The sequence below is a fragment of the Tupaia chinensis genome, unplaced genomic scaffold (assembly GCF_000334495.1).
Source record: "Tupaia chinensis unplaced genomic scaffold, TupChi_1.0 Scaffold000147_1, whole genome shotgun sequence".
NCBI lineage: Eukaryota > Metazoa > Chordata > Mammalia > Scandentia > Tupaiidae > Tupaia > Tupaia belangeri.
The window spans coordinates 4,362,480-4,377,181 of NW_006159617.1; positions in this window are offsets into that span (position 1 = coordinate 4,362,480).

The window sequence follows — 14,702 nt, forward strand, 5'->3', positions numbered from 1 at the left end:
ATTAAGTTGGCCATTTTCTTAGTTTTTGAACTACTATTTCTGTGTGACTGCATTTAATTTTCCTGACATAGCACTCCCTTGAGAACTTCTTAGAGATCTGGCCTGGTGCTGGTAAATTCTTTCAGGTTTTGTTTATTTGAGAATGTTCATGTCTTTCCTTCCCATATGAAGGATAATCTTGCCAGGTATAGTATTCTTGATTGAAATTGCTTTTCCCTTAACACTTTGAGTATATTTTCCCGTTCTTTGCTTGCATTGTTTCTGATGAGAGGTCTGCTGTTAGTCTGATGGGATATCCTTAGTAGGTAACTTGTCGTTTCTCTTTTGCCAATCTTAGTATCTTGTCTCTGTGATTTTGGTCAGTCTGGCTGTAATATGTCTTGAAGAAGATCTTCTTGGGTTGATTCTATTTGGGGTCCTTTGCACATCTTGGGACTGGGTCTTTGAGTGCCTCACTAGGTTTGGAAAGTTTTCTTGGAGGATTTCATGGAATGGATTATCAATGCCCTTATGAGTCTCTTGACCCTCTGGGATGCCAATTATCTGGATGTTTAGATGTTTGATGGTATCTAGTATTTCTCATATATTATTCTCAAATTTTTGGGCAATTTTCTCAGTCTTTGTGGTGGATTTTTCTAGGTCAGCAATTTTTCTCTTCTACGTCTGAGATTCTATTTTCTGTATGATCTAGTCTGCTTTTAATACTTTCAAGGGAGATTTTGACTTCCTGTATTATAGTCTTCTTCTCTAACTGTTCCATTTGATTCTTTTTTAAGTATGTAATTCCTCTTTTAGATCTTGCAAGAATTTCCTCACCTCCTGGAACTTATCAGCTCCTTTTTCCTTTCTCTTCTACAGTTCAACTCATTTGGTAAATATCAAGCACAATTCCTAGATCACATAATAAGAGTATATTTAGTTTTGTGAGACACTGTTAAACTATCTTCCACGTTGACTATACTATTTCTACCATCAAAAAATGATAATTCTTATTCCTCTGTGTAGTCACCCACTTTGATATTTTAGTTTTTGAATTTCAGCCATTCTAAAAAATTCTTAATGGTATCTCATCGTTTCAATTAGCAATTCCCTGATAACATTATGTTGAGCGTCTTTCGTATGCTTATTTACCATCCATATATCTTTGTGTTGAATCATAGTTTTATGATTCTAATAACTCCAATATCTCACCTGCCTGTGTTTGTTTATATTATTTTTTCTTAGATTTTGATAATTTAGTCATAAATTCTGCCATGTCAAGTAATTTTTATGAAATCCAATACTAGGCATATTTATTTAAAACTATAGAGAGATAATTTTACAGTCTAGATGTTATCTTTTTCTTGAAAAGATTTACTTTTGCTTATAACAGATACTTATTATAGGAGGAATAAACTTAGCTTATTTGCAGTTTGAGCTCATTGGAAGCTCAACTTCAGTTTTTATGAAGGCTCATCTACTGCAGGTTTAACCTTCCTCTCTGGTTATTTCCCTCTGGGAATATTATTTGACAGATTGGGTTTACCCTGCTCCCCAAGTCTGCTCTTGTTGAAGCTTAATTGTTTTCCCAGTGCATGACACTACCTTAAGGATATGCTTAGCTTGTCAGCCTCTTACCTGTTGCTTTTTGCTTGAGATCTTGCCATTTGGCTTCTTTGTTTAGTCTTTTTAACTTCTTGGCTTTTCAGACCTTGTTAAGTTTTGAATCAACTAATGCCCCAAGGAGAATAACTGGGCCAAATGTCAAGTTTTTGTCTATCTTTCCCTTCTCTTCAGAAGCTTGGCCCATATGTCAGTGCTGCTTTTTAATGTTCTAGTAACTTTGAACAGATATTTTTACTTTATCCAGCTTTTCCAATATTTCTCAGCTTTTACTTGATCTTATTTTATTATCAAACTATCTTTATAATTTTCCTTAGGAACAAAATTTAGAATTTCACTTTTGTTTTCTATTCTCTATACTACCTCACCCTTCTGTAGGGACCATTTTATCTGGTTGTACAATCTAGTTCCTATGTTACCAGTGGGAGGTGGATCAAGTGTTAGCGGAAAGGCTAAGTTATTGGAGGTGGGAGGAGTCATTTATGTGTGATATCTCTTGCTCTTTTTCTCTCCTTGTTTATTCTGGAAACCTAAACTAGCCAGGGAACTGACTTCTTTCTTGATTCCTCAAATAAGGAACCCACTGTGAAGACCTGACTCTCATGAACATCTACATATCTGAAATAGTTAGGTGATGAATTCCACACCAGATGTTTCTGTGTGAGAGTTTTGTAGCATTTCTCAAAGACTTTCCATTTGTTCCTTGTCAATAATGCAGACTGTTGACGCTTTCTGAGATTTTGTAGATAAAACTTCTCTACTTGCATCCCAGATTAGTTATTTTCTCTCTCCTGAGCCCAATTGTGGGCAGGTGACCCTTGTTTTTACTTCTTCACCATCCAGTTATATTGATTTAAAATCCAGAAAACCCTCAACGTATTTTTCCTCATTCGTTCTCTTTTTAGCAATACTGTTAAATATTAGTAATATTTGCATATTCCTTTTTTCTTATTAATACATTGGGATACAGGAAAGTCAAATCCTTAAATATGAACTCCACCAGCCTACACTCATATAACACCTTTCCTTCAAGCCTAAACTTGTGATGTCCATTTAGTTGTTTTAGGATGACTTCTGTTTCTAAATTTATAACGATGTAGCTAATTCCTAGGTTATGTGACAATAAGAGAGCAGTCAAATGAGTTCTACAAAAATACAACTTAAACCTAGGGACCAGAACTAAGAGTTAGAAAACCTCTTAACCCATAAATTTGTTTACTGTTTTATGTTTAACAAGTGCTAACAATGGATTGGGGATGAGAGAGAGAGAGGGAGACACCATTTTACCTAATTTAGTATCACAGATCCTTACACTGAAACCAAAGTGAAAATGATACAGTTTCTGCTTCAAGTCATTGCAATCTGCTTGGATAAACAATATTTCCAGAAAACAAGCACTAAATAATGGTAATGGTGATTAATTACCAAATTATGATGCACAGATTAGATTTGCTATAAAAGTTCATTAAGAAGGGATTTCAAAAAACATTGGCTTGTTTTCAGAAAACTCTTTAGACGTGGGATTTGGAGTGGGCCTTGAGCAAGGAAAACCAAGGGCCTTCAAGGCAGAAGAAGGCATGGTGGCAGCAATGAGCTTAAAGGTCTTATGGAATAGGGAGCAAACCTGGCTGAGCAGAGGAGTGGTTCTTGTTAAAGAATAGTGGAAGTGGGACCAGCAGTTATTGTAATGGCTATGTCACTGGACTCCCATGTAGTCGACTGCAGTTCGCGTCCTGGACCCGGTGGCTTAAACTCACGCTGGGCACATGTGCATGCGTGCCCAAGATCCCAAGAGGAGAATGGAAAAGAAGGGATTGCGTCATGACCATCCTCCCTGGGGGGTGATTTCTCACTTTCTATCTCTCTGTCTCTCTGTCTGTCTGGCAAGCACACACGCTCTACAGCAAAAACCTCTCCAAAAAAAAAAAAAAAAAAAGAATAGTGGAAGCAAGTCTGCTGTGACTGGTTATACAAGATATGATTAGATTGAAGAGGATATGGGTAGAAAGACACAGAACGGAAAACTCATGAAGATGTAGATCATTATCATGTTAGCGGGACTTTGACACTATATAAATGTCTCAAAAGAAAAAAAAAGAAAGAGGAATACAGTAAAAGAACAAACTGCTAATATTATTGTTATCTGCCAAGAAGTCAGACACAAGAGAATACACAGTGTGTATTTCCATGTATATAATATATGGTCACAGCAGTAAGTACAGTGGTGACCTTTGAGGAGTCACCACTGTACTTAGATCGCTGGAAATGATCTAAGATCACTGGAAATGTTTAAGATCACTGGAAATGTTTTATAATAAATATTTTAACCTGATACTAAATATATGAGGATATAAGAATGTAAAAATTCACTTATGATCAGTGTAATGAGTGCTTATTATTTTATGTTTAACTTTAAAAATCTATTTGAATAATTAAACTGTTGGTTATATGGAAGAAATTTTAGTTAGGGAATTGCTGAGGTATTACCACAGCAATAAATTAACTGTATTCATAGTAGACTAGTATGTCACTATTAGGAACAAGAAATAAGGTTGATAAGAAAAATGACAAATTTGAGTGAGTGACTAGGCTGACTGTGCTTTTCATTTAAGAACTTTGTGAGTGTTTGGATGCTACTGGATAAAGAAATAAAAGAAACACAATTTTCTTGAGTGCGTGCTATGCTTCAATCCATGTGCTATGTTTGTACACATATGAAATTATTTAATATTGCAGTTTATAACTAAAACAGTGAAGATGAGAGACATAGCTGATTTACACTAGAGACTGAGGAAATAATTAGCTCATATTCAGAAGATACTTGAAGTCAGAGGAAAAGAATTGAGAGGAAATGAGTAGTATTTGTGCCAGGAACCACAAACCATACTTGAAAGCTCTCAAAAAGCCACAATGATAAGCCACCAGAACTGTTTATCTCCTTAAAGAACACAATGAATCAAGTAAAGGCAAAGACTGAGAACTGAGTCCTGCAAGGCAACAAATGTTAGAACATAAAATAATGAAGAGTTACAAGAAAAATAAAATGCAATAGAGGAGATGATATAGAGTGTAAGTAGAAGGGCTGTTAAAAATGTAAAACTTGGGCCAGCAGGTGGTGTGGTGGTTAAGAACGCTGGACTCCCACACTGACTGACCATAGTTCAAGTCCCAGACTTGGAGGTTTGTTTTCTCACTTTCCCTCTCTCTCTCGCGTTCTCTCTGTGTGTATGTGTCTCTCTGGAAATATTAAAATAATAATAATAAAGAAAGAAAAATACAAAACTTGGTTGCATCATTTGTGGAGGCTCAAACTTGTGAAGGCTAAATACCATATGTTTTATATTTATTCTGCATTTTGTTTCTGAAAAAGAAGCTGGCTTTGCCCATTTCTTATTTAAAAAAGCTTGTTGTAAAAAAAGAAAAAGAAAGGAAAAGAAATTTATACCTGTTCTAACACAGAGATATCCTAAGCTCCATTTCAGCTATCTCAAACTGGCCTTCCAAAAATATATAATACCATCGAATGATTAAAAGTTTGTTCTCAAAAAAGAACTCAGTGTCAAGTGAATTTGAGAAAGACTTAATTAACAAAATTAAACCAATTCTTTCCTCCAAAACTTCTGAGTCTATGATACAACAATGTATAAATTGAAACTCCAGTGAGGAAATAGGGCATATCACTTCTCCATAATCCTTTTGCCTCATGATTACATAAACATCTCCTGCAGGACAGAGATTGAGCACTGTTGCTATCACCATATCAGATAGTTCACCATTTCAAATGCCATCATATCTTTCCCCCACACTGTCCCTGCTACTTGGAATGCTTCTCCTAACATCCAGCTACCAAAACTCTGACCATCTTTCAAGATTGAGAGGATACGGAAAGATTATGTTACTAAAAATGTAGAGAAGGCAATATATTGTTCTATATTCCCTGCCTAGTAAAAAAGAAAAGCCTAAAATAATACTTTGGTGACCTTAATTCTATAAGCATGAGTTTATTGTGTTCCTTGGAGTACTATGTAAGTCAATGCATTGTAGTATATATGGAAATGTTTGATTTCCTACAAACAAGCTCTTCCATGTTATCTTGCAGGTAACACATTCATGAACTGGGTCAGTTATTGAAGACACTATTGTGTTTGATTCAGCCTTTAAATTAGGGAATATTAAAGATAAAGTGGCTCCTGTATATTACATAATCTATTCAACTAATATTCCAAGGTCTGGGGAATCTCAGATCTCCATAGATTAGATAGATTATATTGACCAAAGCTAGGAAATCAGATAGTGGTAGATGTATATTTAAGATCCATAATTCTGAGATTTTGCAGACTAGGAAAGCCTTATCTCCATTACTTTTGAGACAATGTGTTTTTTTTGTTTGTTTTGTTTTTGTTTTTTGTTTTTTTTGTGAATTCTGTCCTATTGCAGTGACAAGAAAGGGGATGATGAGTTGCTCAAAGAGAAATAGGAAATTTTAGAAAATTCCAGTATACATCCAAAAGAAAATTCACCACTTATATTATTTAACCTATTCAAATATAATTTAACAGTACATTGAAAAATAATCAAGTTAATTTTCTGTAGGATTAACATATCAGTTTGTTTCTTCCAAAGGCTTCTTTTTTTTTTTTTTTTGGCATAAAAAAGTGAATTTATTTATTTATTTATTTATTTTGGAGAGGTTTTCGCAATAGGGTGCGTGCGCTTGCCAGATAGACAGAGAGAGACATAGAGACAGAAAGCAAGAAATCACCCCCCAGGGGGGATGGTCACGCTGCAATCCTTTCTCCTCCATTCTCTTTTCGGGATCTTGGGCATGCATGCACACGCGCCTGTGAGTCCAAAGCCACTGGGTCCGGGACGCAAACCGCGGTTGACTAGGTGGGAGTCCAGCGACATAGCCATTACGCTAACTGCTGGTTCCCAAGAAGTGAATTTAATGGTCACATAGCACCCAGATAGTCACATGGAGTCCATTATAAAGTTAAAATAATTTTTTTCTATGGGATTTCTGTTCTTCTTTGGTGACATTGGGCAGAATTACTTGTCTTATGTACCAACAGATTTATACATTGAACATGGTCAAGTTTTCACATGCTCTTTTGCCTGGATATGGGTGTGAGGAGTGTTGATAAGTTAATTATAGATTTAAACATGGTCAGAAAGACAAGGAAGAGTCTTAATACCCAACTTTTTAAAAATTGATTAAAAGTGCTTATTTTTCTATGCCAAACTATACCTAACATGTTTTTAAATGACCATGGGTATGGTAGAAGGTGAGGAAGAATAAACCAAGAATATTCTGAGAGAATTTCTGAATGGCAGTAAAGAGGGCAAGGAAAGTGGAGATCATGTTGAAATGGTTGTAGTTGGTCATTACAATATAGTCAGCAAGAGAATAAGATGGATAATGACAGATGCAGTGGGAAAGAGAAAGCAAGAATAGAGAAACAAAAGAAAAAGTAGAAAATGGAACAAACTTAGTGAAGAAAAAGAGGGAGAATTAGAATAAAGAAGGAAAGATGAAAGAGATGTAAAAACAGTGCCTGACTTCTAGCCTATTAAAGGGAATCAGATCCCACTTGGGCAACCAGGATTTGGATCCCAGCCACAGTGGCTTTAAAAACACTCTGAGCATGTGTATATGTGCATGTAGCGAAGTCTGCACAGGATGGAGAAATGAAGAAAAAGGGATTGTGATGCAATCACACTCCACTAGAGGATGCGTTCTCTCTCCTCTCCTCTCTCACTCTCACTCTCTTTCTCTCTCTTTCTCTCTTGCAAGCCCACATGTCCTCTGCCAATTAAAAGAAGAAAAAAAATTGTTGTGATCATTACCTTTAAATAGTTTGCAGCATATGATTCAAAGGCACATATAAATAGAAAATTATACCAACATGAGAAAAATCCAAAGAAAAAGTAATCCAGGAATTGTATGTGAGATTGCAAAGGGAAATTTTACATTAAACCTTGCCTATGGGGTCAGATGAGTTTTCATAGATGAGACTTTCTTTCAAAGCAGATGACTCTAAGGAAAAAAAGAGAGAAAAGAATAATGATACAATAAAATAGGGAGAGAGAGAAATAAAGGAAGTAAAGAAGAGGCAAAAACAAGTCTGGAAGAGAAAAATGGGAACCAAGACTGGCCTAAACACACTGAATGATTATGGAATATATTTTGAAAATTTCAAATTCATGGGAAAACATAATATCAATTTTAGTATAATATGCCAGTCCTTAATATGTATTATCTCATTTTTAATCCTCAAAAAATCCCAACAAAGTAGACTTTATTAATATCTAATTTTTCAGATGAATAAACTGATCTACAGAAAGTGGAATAAGTACTGACCAGGGCTAGGATTTGAATGAAGCCATTTTGATGTCTAAATTTATACTTTAGTTAACAAGCTCTACAGATTAAAATAAAAAACAAAACCAAAAGTAAGTAACAACTTATTAAAAAGAGACAAGAAAAAGAAGAAAATAAAATAATACAGAAAAGTTGGGGTCAGCAGGTGGCATGGTAGTTTAGGTGTTAGAGTATCACACGATCGACTGTGGTTCGAGGCTTGAAAATCATGACAGTAACCTGTGTGTGCACCTATAATCCCATGAGGAGAATGGAGGAGAAGTGATTGTGGTGTGGCTATCTCCCTGGGGGATGATTTCTCACTTTCCCTCTCTTTATCTATCTCTGGTGAGTGCCTGTGCCCTATGGCAAAAAAATATAAAAATAAAGAAAAATTTAAAAAATAAAGAAAAGCAGAGGAATACATTAAAAAGGGCGCCCAATTAAGGCTAACAGGAACTAATGTACCAACATTACAACTATACCAGAGTCACAGGTCTTCTTAGACACAGAACAAACCTCATCAATGCAGAATACTTGAATAGTATTCAAATTCTTGAATATAATTTTCTTGTGGCATAGCATTGCAGCTTTCTGAATCTCCTTCCTTTCATCCCATAGCAGAATTATGGACGGAATAAGAGTTGGCCAGCTAAGAATCTATTTCTTATTATCTGAGGACCAGTTGATTTCACAGAGGTATCAATACAATTAATTACAAGTAAGACTATAGTAAGAAACAGAGATCAAGCTGTTGTTTGTATTAATAAATGCTTTTCTCACCACACATCTCACCTAATTCTTATAAATAATACTATACACACTGGTGCTAACTTCCTAACTTAACAGATGAGGAAGCAAAAGCTTAGCATTTCATAATTTGCTGATTACACTGCTAAGTGAAAGAGCAGCACTTAAAATCCAAAACCACATGACACTCTGTTGCCCCATGTTTTAGAATTTTCACAAGTTCAAAGTCCAGCAAGAAAATGCATATGTCAAGTTTTCAGAAAGTTGCAAGTCTAAAGTTGAATCCACAACTGTTTTGCAGTGTTCTAAGTAAAAGAAGTCGGCAGGATTAAGGAGTTTGGGAATGCATTAACATAAGTGGAGAAATTTTGTAGTTATGAGACTTTAACATATGGAATGGAGAAAAAAAAATTAGCAAATGTTTTGATACATGAAGTGAGAAAAGTTATCTCAGCAATTGTTCAATAAACCATAAACTATCATAAAGTTACCCTAACTTCATGGAAACAAAAGATCCTTTCAGGCCAGCTTTCATTTTAATACATAAAGATCCTTACAAACACATGCATGATTCTGAACTAAAGTTTCCAATCATGACTGAGAAGAACTTCTGTGGACAATTCTTTGCCTTTAGGAAAGTTCTAGGGAAAATACATCGTACTTCTTGTTTACTATGTGAAATTCTGTTCTCTGAGCTCTAGTGATTTTGTCAATTTTCTATATATTACATGATGTGAAATAAGGAAAATAAGCATATTTTGACCCTTTCTTTAACACTGAACCACAAAAATAAAGGCTACTACTAAGAAAATTTGAAGTATACCCTAATTGTCTTGTCCTGAAAACTTTTTCCAAATTATTGTAGCTGGATATTTGGAGACTAAAAATACTGCTCTACACGTTTTTAGATTTGTAGAGCAGGATGTTTGGTTAATTAAAACCATTTATGTTCTTATTTTAGAACTTAAAACTGAGATGAAGGGAGTGGAGCTAGTCAGTGGCCCAGTTCTCTTAATCTATGAACCTTTTCTGCTTCTATGTCAGAGAGTTTACATTATCGTTCACTGAAGGAATTTTCTGTAGGGTGTTGGCCTGAGCCTACAGAGAAAGATGATGTTATTGCATGACAGAGAGAAGGAGTTATCTCCCAAAGACTCAAAAGGAAAAACTTCAGTTGATCTTTAAGAGTTAAATTATGAGACTGGCAGAAGGCATGGTAGTTAAGGTGCTGGACTCCCACACAGCTGACTATATGGTTCAAGTCCCGGACCTGGCAGCTTGCTTTCTCACTTTTCTGCTCTTTCTCTTTCTGTCTCTCTCTGGTCAAATTTTAAAATAATAATAAATACAATTAAATAAATAATTCCTTTAAAGAAAAGTTAAAGTATGAGAAAAACACTTTTTTTTTTTTCATTGAGCAGAGAAACAGAGAAAGAAGGGCCCTTAGAGCTATATGTTTTGACTGCAACCTACAAAGAAGTAATTTTACATATACTTTTATCATACATAAAGAAAGTCATATAGATGACTCTCCAAAATAGAGTCATCTATAAAAATGTAAAATATAGACAAAATAGAGTACCAGAGACAAATATGTCAGTACACATCCAAGTCCTGCGAGGTGAGAGTTAAATTAGCCAACTGGTTCACATTTTCTCCTTTCTTTGGCCAAACAATTTTGGCTGCCATAGTATAAAAGGGGACTGTTGGCAATAGTGAAAAACACAGTATTTTGGAAGTTGTATCAAAAGCGTAAGACTATTCTGTGATTATCTGGTTCATTAAGTGTTATCAAGATAGACCGCATCTCTGTGGAATGGATATTTCCACCATTAATCGTTCTCACAAGAGATTTCTCCTAGTGTAGAGAATTAAGATGTGGAAAATTAAGCATTAGGCTAGGATGGGGACCCCAGTTGTTTCCTCTGGAAGTAGGAGGAAATTTATGTTGAACCCTAAGACTTTGAAGGTTGTACAGAAGCTCTGATATTGAAGGAGTAAACTGCTGTAGGACAGATGTATACAGGCTCCGAAGCAGGTCCTTAATTGACCTGGTAAGCAATCCTAGGGTGATTGAGAGTATGGGATAGTTTGAAATATCTCCTATTAGCCCTGAGCTTCAGTGAAGCCACATTGAAATACAGTAGTCTAGTCTCGGTTACATTGAGAGGAATGATTTTAAAAAAAAGAAAGGTGCTTTTTGTTTTTTTGAGAAGTCTTTGCTATAGGGCATGTGCACTCACCAGAAAGACACAGAGAGACAGAGACAGAAAGTGAGAAATCACCACCTGGGGGGATGGCCACGCTGCAATCCCTTCTCCTCCATTCTCCTCTCAGGATCTTGGGCATGCACGCACACGTGCACGGCGTGAGTTTAAGCCATAGGGTCAGAGACTTGAACTGCGGTGGACTACATGGGAGTCCAGCAACATAGCCATTACACCAACTCCTGATTCCAAAAGTGCATATTTATTCTTGGATCCAAATAGGGCAAGGGAGAAAAAGGTGTCCTTTCTATATAGCCAGGACTTAAGATAACATCAGCTGTCACTGGAAAGAGACCATTTTACCTTCTTCTTCACATGGCTGGCTGCTTTGCATATTTCTAGCCTCAGCTGGAAGCTATCTCCTCAATGAAAAAGTCCCTGAACCTGTAAACAGGTGCCCAATCCATGTTATTTTCTATCTTATCATCTCATCCCCTTTGCTCACCTTCAAACTTGGCAACATTTTTGTTTGTTTGTTTCTAAATTTTCCTTTTTCAATTTTTCAGAGCACACATGTGTTCACCAGAGAAAGACAGAAAAAGAAAGAGGGAAAGCAAGAAAGCACCACCCTCCATAGGGCATGGCCACACCACAATCCCTTCTACACTTCTCTCTCTTTTCATGAACATGCCTGGAGTGTTTTTCAAGCCACCACGTCTGGAATTTAAACCTCCTAATTGGCCATGTGGAATTTAGCCACCTTAACCAGCAGACCACGGGCTGACCCTTAAGTAGGTGTTTTTAAACTTTTGTTGTTAGTTTTGCTTTGATTTTGTTTTCCTAAGAGAAGAAGACATCTACTGGTTCAGTGCAGGTTACTTCACCAACTAACTCAAAACCTAGCTCCTAATATTCGCACACACGAGAATATTTGTTGAATGAATGAGTGAATGAACAGGGCAACAGTTCTATTAGTCTGTCCTCATTAAACATCAGCTTTGTTCTTTCTGATTACATGCTCATCTCTTTACTTTCTTTTGTGGATTTTATTGAGGTAGATAATATACATACAGAAAAGTTCACAAACATTGATTACTTTTTATCTTAATTATCCTAACCTTACAAGAAGAGAAAAGTGTAGTTTATAAAGTTGCAGAATATTGTGGTTTCTGCATTGTTTGTCATTACATCCATAATGTAACACTGTTTATGCATTATTTATGTCTGCTGTTTTAATGTGAATCTATCTCTGAAAAGATGAATTGTATACAGCATCCTAAAAACTTCATATGCTCAAACTCAAACGGAGAGAAAAACCCTGTACTTTGGTAAATTAATCAAGGTAACTGTTACCAGCCTCAAATGTAAATGGGCCATCAACTTTCTTTTGTCCCTATTCCCCTGTAAAACAAGCACATTGGCTTCTTATTCTGAACTTCTATAGGAAAAGTCAAACATGAATCACAAGTAACACAGAGCAACTCTGTAATAAATATGTATTTTGGGAGCCGGCAGGTGGCGTGGTGATTAAGGGCACTGAACTCCCACTTCGCTGATTGTGGACATCCCAGATCTGGAAGCTTGCTTTTTCTCTTTCTCTTGCTCTCTCTCCTCTCTTTCTCTCTCTCTCTCTCTTGCTCTGTCCCTCTCTGGCCAAATTAAAATAAATATATAAATAAAGTTAAATAAAAGAATTATTTAAATAAATAAATATGTATTTTGTATCTATTGAATATATGATATATTATTAATAAAAATTGTAATCAATAAGTCTGAAACTCTTCTATTTGAAAGTTTGGGAAAATAAATGACATTATTATTGAATCTGAAAATTTTCATACATATAAATGACCACAAAATATACTTTCATAGTCTCACTAGTTTCCTTATCTTCTGGTTCTTGTAATAATTACCAACAGTAATTTAGACAGCTTTAACCAGAGAGAGCTACCTTCATTATGGAAACTCGAAAGATAATATCCATTTTCAGGTCATTTTTATTTCTCCCACCTTCCATCATCCATAGAAATTGTGGTTTATGTACGAATAGTAATCAGGAATACAGAATAGGGAAAAAGAACTAAAAGCTGTGAAAATACAGCAATTTCTCACACTGGAATGAGAGACTCAGAATTTTAGAACCGTAAGATGTTATACATCATAAGAGACACCTAAAGTCAGTTGAAGTCAAACCACTGTCTTTCATCCATAGATAATTAAAATGACCCCATGTTTCAAGATGTAAGTCAAGGGTTTTTCAGGAGTACAGTAATCTTTAATGGCTAACCTTCAGGAAAGGTACTGAAAAGAAGCTTATGGACCAAGGAGAGAATTTAATGGGCTCTTAACCCCTTTCAATTGAGGTACAAGATGTGGGATTAGGAAATGGAGCAACTATTTAAGTCTCTTCAGTCTATTTTTCACTCGACTCAGAAACAGTCCAGCTAGAAAAGTGTAGTCACTTAAAATTGTGTGTGCGTGTTCATTCTTTTGAGTACTGAACTTTCACATTTTTGAGAGTCTTATATAGGTACCTCTAGACAATCTGAAAATCCCGATTTCCTAACTAAATTCATGAGTCATAGTGATATCAAAATGAGTGATTTTAAATGTTATAACAATATCTGACTAGCACATTGAAAAACACATTGCTGCTAGGCCGAGAGTACTATCAATATAAAATTAAAATACCGACTTTAAATTGTAAAACAGTTCATTTTTTAACCTTGAAAATGTTTAATTGTTACTAATGTGTGTTATACTAATTAAACATGCCTCTTCAATAATTATATGAAGAAGCTGCAAAGCTTTTAAGACTCCTGCTAATCCAGCACCCTCTAGTTGCTTGTTTCTAATTTGTTCATTTTAATGTACCAATTATGTGAATTAGAGCAAATAAACATGTTGTGAAAAATCTCTCTTCTGAGACTCTGACCCTCAAATGTTTTCAATCAGATAGAACAATCCCTGTCCTACCTCAATTATTCAACTTCTGGAGTAGATTAAAGGATTAAAAGGCTGATTTATTTCATTGTGAATAGGCAGACATATCTTGAGGTTTTATGATTTTTATTGTGAATTCTCAAGTGCTACATACTGTTGTCACGAACAAATCCAAAGAGAAATAAAATAAGATAAATGTATAATGAATTACTGTATCAATTTTAATGAAAACTCAATAAAGAATCACATTAAAGCTGAAAGAGAAAGACGGGTTTGTTTGCACTGTTTGTTTATGGCAAGCACGAATAACCCCGTAAGTATCCTTATACAGATGAGGAGAACATATTATATCTTTTTATTGTTGTGTTTTGAAGTTTCCTTCATTCTTCTGAGAGAGAGAGACAAACATTCTCAACAGCATGCTCACCGGGTGATCCACTAGGCTTCAGTCAGCTGTGGATCATGGACACGTATGACGCTTGTCCTTGTGTTCACAGAGGTCTCTGTACATGAACCCGGAACCTTTATGGGTATTCCACTGTGAATGAACACTGAGGGAAAGCCGATTTGATGATTGTTATTGCCTTTTTCCTTCTGACTATAAAAACATGATGTGTCAATGGAAAATTTGAAAATTCCAAAAAGCAATAATCTTTCATAACTCTATCAACCCAGGCTCCAACACATATAGTTTAGTATTATTCTACTCTCTGTGGATTATTTTTTTTTAATTTGCCAGAGGGCATGTGTTCTCACCAGAGATGGATTGAAAAGCATTTTTTTTTTTTTTTTTTTTTTTGGGGGGGGGTTTTTTTTATAGGGGGGGGGGGCCCGCCCCG